Raw genomic sequence first — 11,874 nt, 5'->3', positions numbered from 1 at the left:
GTTTTCTAGTTCATGTTTATTTGTCTTTGGAACATTCAGAGAATACCGTGACCACATTATTGAGGTTTACAGAGTTCATTTGAATCCATGGCCTGACTTTTGTCCATATGCAATGTGACATCTGTATGTACACAGCTGTTGTTCAGTTCAGTTATGTGGAGCCTCAGCAAAGATGAATACTGTCAGCTTATTGTTTCACTGTATTTACTTATTTATTCATACACTCCAACTGAAAATGAATAGGAAAAAAATAGATGACACAATACATGAACACACAGAGTACATAATAATGTAAAAATATTCCCGTCCAAAACAGAGATTCTGATTTAGTTGAGCAGAAATCTGAAAACTCTGGATGTGTGTTGTCTGTGAAGGTTCTCAGTCATCCAGAGAAAAGTGTCTGGACTTCTTTAAGTTGCTCGAAGACGTTTCACCTCTCATCCGAGAAGCTTCTTCAGTTCTACGGTCAAATGGTGTGGAGTCTCCACAGGGCTTAAATCTGGGACTTCACACCATTAGACTGTAGAACTGAAGAAGCTTCTTGGATGAGAGGTCCAGACGCTTTTCTTTCTTAACTCCTTAGACCTGGATGTGTGTTGTTTTTCTTTTTTTCTTTTCTAGTATTTAAGACTTCCTGGTGCAACTGTCTCTATTTTCTCTGATGCCCGTATAGAAATATTCTTCAGTGTTTCTTATAAATGATTATAGGTGCAAACCCCAACCCTTTTAAACCCTTAACTTTTAATTGGAAAGATTGCAGTGAGGTCTGACCTTGTGCTTTGTGCTGCCAGGTTAAAAATTTGGTAGAAATTTTTCCATTGAGTTGAAGTTGTTGACTTCAGTTAAAGTTGTGTTCCTACTGAATTCAGACAGCAGAATGTGAGCTTGTGAGAGACGCTCAAGGCGCTTCTTAAGATCTTCTCTTTTATTTTTTGTGCCACTATCCTCTTGAAGCAGGTACTCTTTTCTTTCCTTGTCCGTAAATGCTTCCAGCATCTTACTCTGCAGCTCGCTGGCAAACTCCTGCAGCATCTGATACCGGATCACCAGGGGGATCTGGTCAGCAAGACGCTGACCAGCAATCTGTAAGCAGAGAAGACAAAAATAAGATGTACTAAAGAGCTCACTGGTTTAGGACTGAATTTGAAACATTTTCTAGTTTGCTTATTAAAAAATTCCTTAAGGTTTTATTGCAAATTACATGTAGTTATCAAAAAATATTTCAGATCACTCTAGACATATTTAATCACACCATAAAATAATAGATCTTATTTTATGGATCTAAAAGTGTGATTAAATATAAAAGATGTAAGTTTTAGGTATTATTTTTTTCTCTACGAGGTTTCAGTGTTTGCTTTTCTTAATATGTTAAAAAAAACTAAAGTCAACTATTTCAATGGGATACATGTGGATACAATGAATTACATGCTTCAAACAAACAAAAGCATTAAAAAAGCAATTGAGTGACATTTACATTGTAATATGCTTCAAAATGTCTCATCATCTCCTCTGTGGTATTCCCACCAAAGTACAGACGGCCTTTGTTGGAAATTTCATTTCGTATCTCTGTGATGTATTTGCTGTCCTGAGTGTAAACAAGCATCTCCATCTTAAACTGCATCCCCAGAATGGGCTTTGCTTCCTCTTCCCTTTCATTCCTGATGGTTTCAATGTTCATCTAAATCACACAAAAAATGTCAATAAATATTCATTACCGTTTAGTAATATGTGCACAGTAATACATTATAAAGAAGACGATACCTTCGCTGTATTGATGAGGTTCGGAAAGCCCACAAAGCTGTTTTGTGCCAGTTCAAACAGCTCTTTCCTCACAACCTCTAAAAGCAATAAAACGATAATAAGTTAGTCAAAAAAATGTACCAAATGAAAGATTACCTGCAAAGTAAGATTCAAGTATTTTGAGAAAAAAAAACATGCCTGACACTTCCTTGAGTTTCTGGATAGCAGGCTCCTCCAGCTGTTTGATCTGCTTCTGGATTATGGACTCAAAAGTACTGTAGCTCACAAACAATGGCAGTTCTCTTCCACGGTACGTGCGCTCAAACTGAGACTCTTCTCTCAGAATGTGCTCTTTGACTGCAGTGCAATGAAAGTTAAGTGAAGATGTAAAATATGTTTTTTTAATGACAGTAATTTTTTTACTTTAAATGTTAGAGTTACTTTATGTAGTAGCTTGTAAGCAACAGAGGGAATCTTAAAAACTGCTGAATGAAAAAGTGGTTAATTAACTTACATGATGATGCAGAGTCTTTTATGATTTTCTCCCATGCTTCAAACCTATTTCTGAGTGTGAAAAAGATGCTGGAGTTGTATCCACATTTTAATTCTTCACCTTTGGTCAGACTGATAGCATCCTGTGTGAATGCTAACACAAGCTAAGATAGAACAGATTCAATTAAATGAACAGGACGTGTGTTTTCCAGAAGCTCGTATTCATTTTGCTTACACTTCTACTCACATCACTGAGAAACTTTTGTCTCTGAGTTGCATCAGATGGGGGTCCAGTCCTTAATTTTTTTAGGTTTTCCTGAGTCTGTTCCAGTTTCTTATGTATCTGCTCATCAAGCCGTGGCAGAGATTTCTACAAATCACATGGACAAATCACATCAAAGTTGGAGTGGGTTAAAGCTCTCCCCAGTGACCTACAAAGGTAAAACAGTAATAGGTATTCACCTGAATATGATGCACCAGTTCAAGAGTGAGTTTTTCTGCCAGTTTAGGAACAGAGGCCTTGCCCTCATCAAAGAGAGTCCTACAGTACAAGCAAAAGGTTAGAGTATAAGCAACACAGCCTAACACACCACAAACACTTCTTTGCATAATTTCCAAAAAGAGCAAACTTACTGGAAATGGGCATGCTCTTCGAAGAAGGCTTCCTCGTTTTTTAGTGCTTCAGAAAGTGAAACCTTCTCTGTGATCTCCTTCTGACCCCTGCATTTGACCACCATGTAGCCCTTCTTCAGCGGGATGACTTCATTATGGACAATTTTAACCACGTTCTCTTCTGTGCCTTTGTCCACCAGGTCAGGTTTAGTCAAGACACCTGACAGAGAGAGATAGTGTTGGATTCCCCACCTTATGAGAAGACTGATAATTTGTATTGATCACTGCAAGCTCCAGTCAGAGTTTGGTGCCAGTCATCAAATGTTGCCAACGTTGTTTGCTCAGCAGGAAAGGGATCTTTAACATGATCACAGATGTTTGCAAAAGAAATCCAGTGGATGTCAGAAATGTTTTGGAGACATATAAATACAGCGTTTCACATTACTGGACATGTTTGTCTGGCAGTGATTGCTTGTACTCAGTCAGTTAAAATCCATCAGGAATGCACTGTTTATTTAACAGTGCATTCTTTCTTTCATTTTACTGTCTCATGACACGTTACCTTTAAATTGTTTATATATAGCTGTCGCTCCATTCATTTATGGTTTTATCTTTAATAGTAATTCAGATGTACATGTTAAAACACTGCCTCAGATATCATTTTGCAGGGATTAAAGTAAGTGGATCCAACAGGTTTTTAACAAATTGGTCAAAAGATTTGGAACACCCCCATTTTCCCAGTTATTTTTTGCAATTCAAGTAGTTCAGGTCCGATAAATGGTTAGAAAGGCCAGAGGTAAAAAAATAAAAAAGTAAGGTTAGCCAAAAAGGAAAAAAGTACATTTCAGAATTATACAAAAAGGTCTTTTTCAGGGAACACAAAATGGGTTAACAAATTTCAAGCCTTGAAAGCTGGTGTTCCAACTTTTCAGGATTACCTACAACCCCCTCTGTCTGCATAAAAGCAGTGTTGGAGCATGTCAAGGTGCCTTTTTTCACCATCAAAAGGCACTCTGAAACTGGGGCAAACTCTGATAGGAAGAGGTCTGGCAGACCCAAAGCCAACTGAATTTGAGGACAGGTTTCTGAGAGTTGATAGCTTGCGTAACTTTGCTAAGACATCAGAATAAGACAAAGAAGCTTGCCTGGGCCATGAAACACCACCATTGGACTACTGTAGACAGGAAGATGGTATTATAGACTGATGAATCAAAATTTGAAATCTGTTGCTCATCACGCAGGATCCTTGTACACCGTCGAGTAGGTGAAAGGATGGTTCCACAGTGTGTGGCATCACCTGCCAAACATGGAGGAGGAAGTGTGACGGTCTGGGGCTGTTTTGATGGATCCAGGGTCGGTGACTTGTACAGACTGAGAGGCACCCTGAACTAAAACAGCTACCTTAGCATTCTTCAGTACCATGCAATACCCTTTTGTATGTGTCCAGTTGGTCAGGGGTTCATCCTACAGCAAGATCATGACCCAAAACATAAGTCCAAACTATGCCATAACTACCTCAGGAAAAAAACCCAAACATGGTAAGCTTCAAAACATGGAGTAGCCAGCACAGTCTCCAGACTTAATCCCCATCGAGCTGGTTTGGGATGAACTGGACAGAAGAGTCAAGGAAACGAAACCTACAAGTGCCACACATTTATGGGAGCTTCTGCAACAGATATGGGAAGGTGGGGCCAGGTACTTTGATGAGTCACAGTGTGTGAATGTGTGTGTGAATGGGTGAATGACTGAGTGTGAAGCGCTTTGGGGTCCTTAAGGACTGAGTAAAGCGCTATACAAATGCAGGCCATTTACCATTTATTTAACGGTTTAGAATAAATGATTGTCTATAAATTTATGCCATGATTTCTTCTCCAATTGCATATTTGGACTTAGTTTTAATTTCAGGGTGCAATGAGACATTAAACTGAATAATTTTAATAAATATTTTTCATAATTATCAATTGGAAAAAGTGGGGTGTCCTAAAACTTTTGACCGGTAATGTAGGTTCAAGATTTGGACCACAAAATCTTCATGCAAATCAGAGATGGTCAAACAGAAGGCCTGTATTGACTAAAGATGGAATGACCAATAGAAAAAACATGTATTTCCTTCTGAAAGTCTCTCTCAATAAGTTGCTGTCCTATTTTTAACTTGTTCCTCTTGAATATTAGTGTACCTGAGTCAAATTTGTAGGCTCAGTTTTTATACCTGCTTTTTCTTTTCTGCCCAAATTTTCTATTGAATTACCAACAGGGCTTTGCCATGACCACTACAACTTGTGCTAAAGCGATTTGGCCACAACTTTGGAAATGTGCATGGGGTGATTGCCTGTGTGGAAGAGCAATCTGTGGCTCTTCTCCAACTTCCAGGCTGATGTGCTGCGTTTGTGGTTCACTGCATCCATATGATGTTAATCACTTGGCAGCAGAAACAGAATCCAAAGTAAAGAAACTAAATGACTTAAGAGAGACACTTGCTTACCCAAAGTCCTCTCTCCATCAGGATCCACCAGCTTAGCCATATTAAAAAGCCTCTGTAGTTGCAATGTCCACGTTGCATGGAACAACCACCAGGTTGATAGTTTCTTGTTTACTGATGGCAGTCTGGATTATAGTTTTAATCTGAAAGTATCCATTCAAAATAAAGTATAAAGATTAAAAATATTATTTCATAAATTGCATAAATGCAGTTATGAACAATACAACCAAATAACTGATGTAAGCAGGAATGTCCAGATAAAGTAGCAAACTCATAACAATAAATACATATAATACCAAAAACCAGCAGTCACACTGGTGTGTCAGTGTTGTCCCTTTTTAACACTAACATGCCAATGCCTATCAAACTCTGGGTTTGTGTTTTATTGGATGAAATTTCTACCAAAGAAATGGCCTTAAAATTGTGAGGGAGACTAAGGTATCATACCTTATCACCAATGTCTGCCGACTGCCCATCTACAGCCACCCGGGCAATGCCAGGCAGGTCGATGAGAGTAAGGTCTGGAACATCCGGGGAGGCAATCTCCAGACTGATGAGCTCACTGCTGATCCCCATCTCATTCCCGATCAATTTAAGTTGAGCTAAAGAGAGAATATGATGTCACGTATGCCCAAGCAACACATTTAACTTGCCTACTTTGCGCTTCCACCTTTTACGTGGTTTTTAGTAGTGACATGAAAGAATTATGTAGACTCACCTTCTCGAATCATTTTCTCGACGACTGCAGGCTCTTTTATCTTTTCTTCAAAGTCGCGGTAGCTTATCTTTCCATACCACGCCTCTCCTTTCTTCTTTCTCATCATCTTCAGTTCCAGTGGACATCTTGTCACAATACCTGTGTTTTAAAACACTGAGTGTCAGACAATTTCTCTCTCTCTCTTTTGGACAAATTAATGAACGATTTCCGATGTTTTCTATTATGACATTTAGCCTCCCGTGATTTTGGTGATACAAATATGTAAAAGGTTGTTTTTTTTCTAGTTGGAGTCTAATGCTCTGATAGACGGTTTGATTTGTACAAGATCAGGGGAGAATCCATCTTGCCGAAATGCTTTCAGCCAGAGTGATTTGGACTAATCAGCTTCCTGTGAGCATTCTGTTTTCCAGCCATGCTTCACCCTTTAAAATAAACCGTTTTTAACAACAGAGGGGAGGTCATGGACAGAAGGGAGGAGCTGCTTTAACAGCAAGCAGCTCCTAACCTAACCAGGTAGTTTAGATTCCTAAAACTAAAATCATAAATGTAACTGAAAAGAAAGCTTAAAGTTTCTGGCAGAAAACTCCTAGGCTAAACCTTTTCCATTAGTCTGAAGCAGAGGAGTTTCTCTACCAAAGGTGAAACTGAGCAAGGTTAGCTTGAAACAGAGCTGCACTTTGTTCAGCATTAACGAGTTTGCAGGTTCAGACTAGTTTTTTCTGTGGTCTCCATTTCCTTCCCTCCTTTGACTTGTTTGAAACTTCAATTTATAAGAAATAGGCCCCAAACCCAGACCAACCTCCTTCCTCTACAACTCATACACACACACACGCACACACACATATGTTTTCATATCTTAGTAATGATGGTTTATTTGATCCAATTGATATTTGTTCTTATGGATCACCAGCAACACTTCAGCTGAAAATCTGTCACATTTGTAATTTTAGTTTAAATGTACCATTATGTACATTAAAAAAATTCAAAATAACAAAACAAAGTCATGAAATTGTCAACTCAAAGTTCAAACCCTGTTCTAGTTATTTTAATGAAATAAAGTAAAATAGCGTGTCATTAAATTAATCAAGTCATTAAATATAGATTTTAAGGAACAGGCTAGTTGCCAAAGAATGTGTTTTGCTGCCTGATACACGCCCTGCACCACCCCCACCTCTCTGCCAGTCTTGATACAGTTCCGTTATCTGCTTCACTTTGACACTTCTAATGTACGGAAAGTTTCTGAGCTCACCGCTGCCTCTCGGCAGTGCCACCCCGGACAGCGCCTCCAACACAGAGCTCTTCCCCGAGCTTTGGTCTCCAATCACAGCGATAGCAGGCAGCGCCAGGTCCTTCTCTACACCGAGAGAGCGGAGAGAGTCAATGAGGTCGATGAGGGGACGGACCTTCTCATCATACTGCTGGTTCAGAGTGCTCATGCTGGTCTCAGCTTGTCTTACGACAAAAATAAAAATTAAAAATGGACAAAGTGATAACATGCTTCGTGAAAAGCAGACCGTGGGTTGGAAGAGAAAGAAAAAGTGATGTGTTTTGTTTCACTTTCTGTACCTCGTGGTGTCTGTTTCATTCAAAAATACAGGAAGCAGCAACAGATGGCATGTCCCTTATTAAGCTGTCACACTTCTTCCTTTAATTCCAGGACTTTCACAAAGTGCATTAACCGTTCAGAAACGACAGCCATTTTCATGCACTGTCCCCCAATTTCAGAGGCTCAAAAGTACCTTTGACACCCTGATACGACTTTAAATGAAATCATTGTGTTTAAAACTTTGATGAAAATCTTTGGCAGTCAGTGACTGACTGAAGTCTAAATGCTCTGCTGGACTTTTTGGCTTGTGTGTGTGTGTGTGTGTGTGTGTGTGTGTGTGTGTGTGTGTGTGTGTGTGTGTGTGTGTGTGTGTGTCTCTGCCTTCAGTTTTGTTTTTAGTAACTGAAGAGCGAGCTCTGTTGGCCTCAGATCATGTGATTGGTTTGAACATTTAAGAATATCCCATTTCTTTGCCTTGGGATATTTTGGGTTGTTTTTGCAGTACACTTTGGGTCCTTATGTAGTAACACTGTTTAAATGCTTTCCAATCAACCAACATCAGCCAAATCTCTGAGTTTGAGCAGATTACAGTACTCGCTGCACATTTCTGAATTCATCACGCTGCTCCTATCAGCAGTCACATCATGTGAGGGGAACCAGTGCCCTGATTCCACAGCAGGCAGTATGGTATAACATTGCTTCCATCATGTTTGACAGATAATGTGGAATATGCTTTAGATTATGAGCTGTTTGTATCCTTCTCCATACTTGAAATTTGCACTGTCCACTTTCTGCTGTGGCACAACAAATTTCCCACGTGTGGGACTAGTAAAGGTTAATCTAATCTTAAGCGTTAGCAGTTCGTCTTGTAATCAAAAGGTTGCCGGTTCGAACCCCGGCTCCGACAGTCTTGGTCGTTGTGTCTTTGAGCAAGACACCGGTTGCGTACTGGTGGTGGTCAGAAGACCCGGCATCACCAGCGTGTGAATGTGTGTTAATGGGTGGATGACTGAATGTAGTGTAAAGCGCTTTGGGGTCTATAGTATGGAGGACCATAAGAGCCACGCGCATCGAAATAAAGAATTCTGTGCTTAAATAATGAATTGTAGAATAAATTCTGCATTTGTAAATTCATTTTTGAATTCCAATTTAATAAACTGCATTTCAAAAACCTTTTTCCCATTCGCACTTTTATATGTACTAAACGCTGGCTACGTAAACGCTGGCCCTCCTCTCAGAGCCTACGCTCTATCTGCTATTCCCGAACAGAGATACGCAAGTTTCTCCATGACCGCAGCTGCCAGTCAAAGCTGCTATGATGACGTTTCACCCCAATTTAACATCACTGCGAAATAAGAGCTGCTTCATCCAAAGTCGGATTGTCTCCCAACAAGACCAAGTTTCCTCCAGAAAGTTTCCCAATTATCTATAAAACCCACATCGTTTCTTGGACACCAGTCACACAGCCAGCAATTTAAGGAGAACATGCTTAGCCGCATGACACTCCTGGTCTGATTGGAGAGGGGACTACAGAGTCTGACATTGTTTTGGCAAAGTTACACACTGATTCAATATTGATTTTAGTGACATCTGATTGATGTAACCGGGTGTCATTATTGCTGATGTGAATTATACTTTTACTGAATTCAGGTTTACCCTCAGCCAGCATGTTTTATTTCCCTCAGTGTTGCCTGCTCTGGCCCCTGGAAGACAATTGACTATGGTTGCTGCTGTCTTCATGTGTCTCAGAACAGAATCAGCAATTACCAGAGTTTGATCCCTGGCGGGTGTGTCGCCGAGTGGAGGAAACAGTTAGACACATGAACACGGTGGTGGTGTACCAGGGCTTCTGTTTAAGACTATGCTCCCTCCTCACCGTCACCCAGCCATCATGTTTTCCTGTCTGCTGAGGATAACCTGCTGGGAGACAGTTAGCAGGGCCTACGCCACCTTCCGCTGCTCCGGCTACAGGGGCCTGACCAGCTCAAGGGTGGGATTTCAAGTGTCCAATTCAGCAATCCAGGCCTCCAGAGCTGCATAAAGGCTACATTTATTACAAGTATCATTACTGCTCATTTAAAAAAACAGAAAGCATAACTCTTCTCCAGAGTCAGAGCAGTCTTCAACAATAATTGGGTTTGACATATCAGGTTAAATAAAGACTGCTGAGGAGCAAGCATGGCTTGGGCCCATCTCAGAGCTCACCTTTGCAGCAGAATAACCATGAAAGAAATTTTACACAGTCTAAGGAATAAATTCTCCTTTGTTGATTAAACACTAGGAAACACTGTGAGGAAACCTCAGTTCTTTTCACTGGTAAAAACCTCAGGTGTAGGATAGGGCCTCTCCAGAGGTACAACCTCCCTGAGCTGTGCTGCTGACCATGCCCATCGTTTTATGACCACAGTATACTCATCTTATAACAGATGTCAATCCAGCAGATTATCTTTGGCATGTGGTGGATCAGTAGATTTGCAACATGGATGCACAGCCGACAAATCTGAAGCAACTGTGTGATGCTATCATGTCAATATGAAACTAAATCTGTGAGGAATGTTTCCAGGTCTTTGTTGAATCTGCGCCACAATGAATTAAGGCAGTTCTGAAGGTGAAAGAAGGTCCAAAACAGTACTGGCAAGGTGTAACTAATGAAGTGGCCAGTGACTGTATTTAGTGTCTAGATGTTTTTTCAGTATTTTATTCACTTAATAGCAGGACAGAATACCACATGACTGTGGCCTTGTGTTATACCCTCTCTGCTCCAGTGATGCTGCAGACAAACACAAACATCGTGATCAGACATTTAAGAAGAGCCTCTTGAAGATGAAGTTCTGTGTCTCTTGACCTAAACACATAATCCAGTTAAATCTAATTTATGTTAATCAATGTCCCTCACACTGTAACTTGAAGTAATAAATTGGTTACTGATTAATTACAGAAGTATATTTGTGAGCTTAAAGATGTAAGCCTTGGACCATCGAGATGAAATGTGGTTGGGAAGCATTAATAAAACTTCATCAGTAGCTCGAGCAAGACCTCAAAACCTTCGCTCACCACGGGTGGTTAGCAGACTGTGGTTGTACCATGCAGCCTAACAACATGCAGTAAATTGCAGGTTAAAGCAGTCTGCTTACACATTGTTAAACGAGGGAACTAATGTGTCTGTCACATTACCCTTTTGTCCCATTACATCCCAGGACTCAATTAAATTGCTGCTCACTTTCTACAGTACTTAAAACTGATCAGTAGGACCTGAAACTGCAAACATTCAAACATTCAGGCCAAGTAAGAATCAGCGGGTGAACATATTAATCTTCTAAAAGTTTTTGACCAGGAGGTTAAACTCATACAAATTAGCTTCACCCAGGCTCATGAAAACATTTCCCTGCTTACAGATAGCAGATCATTTGTGTCAGTAAGGTTTATATTTGAGCTTCTTGTTCACACAGAACAATTTTTCTTCATTTTTTTAACGATTACCAAAGTCTGTGAATCCCAAAATTGTTCAGTTGTTCTTTTTGCTCCCCCCGAGGTCACTTTCACCATGTGACAAAAACAACACCCCACTGTACACACTCGGGCCACCAGCAGCTTTCTAAATCATCAATAAAAAGCTGACAGGTTGCAATGATGTTCCAAATAACTTATTAAGAAAACAACTAAAGAGACAGAAACTATTATGAAAACTGGTTTATTTTATATCTCCTAGTTTGAAATGAAGCAATAAAAACATGTATAAAACATCACAAACTGTAATATTATACAAATGCTTACGTCCTGTCCTGCTGATGCAATGGAGACATCTTCCAGTGACAGTCTTCATCCGTGTGTGTGTGTGTGTGAGGAGGCTCCTAAACCCACCGGTACAGAAGTGCATGTTCACAACTCCCTCTGTGCAGGCGGGGTCAGGACCCTCCTCACCCTGGGTGAAGAGGGGTGGTGCTGTGGCCAGTCAGGTATGAAGTGCCGAGAGTGGATCTTTGGTCCTCTGTGCAGCTCTGTCCACTCTCAGCTGCCCTGCAAAGCAATAACACAAGAAAGACGTAATTTTAACACAAAACAGCATTTCCATTGTTGGCAGCTGCAGCATGTTGTTAAAATGCTATTTTAAACTCAACATATATACACAATAACTATAAATAAACTTAGACCTACAGTACTGTAGGACGATGATTTATACCAGCTTTTGGAAGGATTTAGTCTTCAAGACAGTTTGTAGCCAATGTGAGGCAATAACTTACATAGCTGGAACACAGCACCACTCTCCAGTTTGTCACTTGGTCATCC

At 40.2% G+C, this 11,874-nt stretch overlaps 1 pseudogene across 1 annotated transcript; it reads right to left on the bottom strand.

The window, feature by feature from the left end:
- Positions 1 to 7,584, bottom strand: LOC113022803 (interferon-induced GTP-binding protein Mx-like; annotated as a pseudogene). Its single transcript, XR_013909308.1, has 12 exons — positions 7,291 to 7,584; positions 6,042 to 6,179; positions 5,771 to 5,925; positions 5,327 to 5,466; positions 2,866 to 3,064; positions 2,695 to 2,773; positions 2,480 to 2,602; positions 2,255 to 2,396; positions 1,939 to 2,097; positions 1,762 to 1,838; positions 1,475 to 1,678; positions 1 to 1,083 (listed from the first exon to the last, which is right to left on the bottom strand). The product of XR_013909308.1 is annotated as an interferon-induced GTP-binding protein Mx-like (transcript).
- Between the last annotated feature and the right edge of the window lie 4,290 nt (positions 7,585 to 11,874).

The sequence above is a fragment of the Astatotilapia calliptera genome, chromosome 5 (assembly GCF_964374335.1).
Source record: "Astatotilapia calliptera chromosome 5, fAstCal68.1, whole genome shotgun sequence".
Taxonomy (NCBI): Eukaryota; Metazoa; Chordata; class Actinopteri; order Cichliformes; family Cichlidae; genus Astatotilapia; species Astatotilapia calliptera.
The sequence above is the reverse complement of the archived record's forward strand: the minus strand, read 5'-3'. Positions and strand labels throughout refer to the sequence as shown.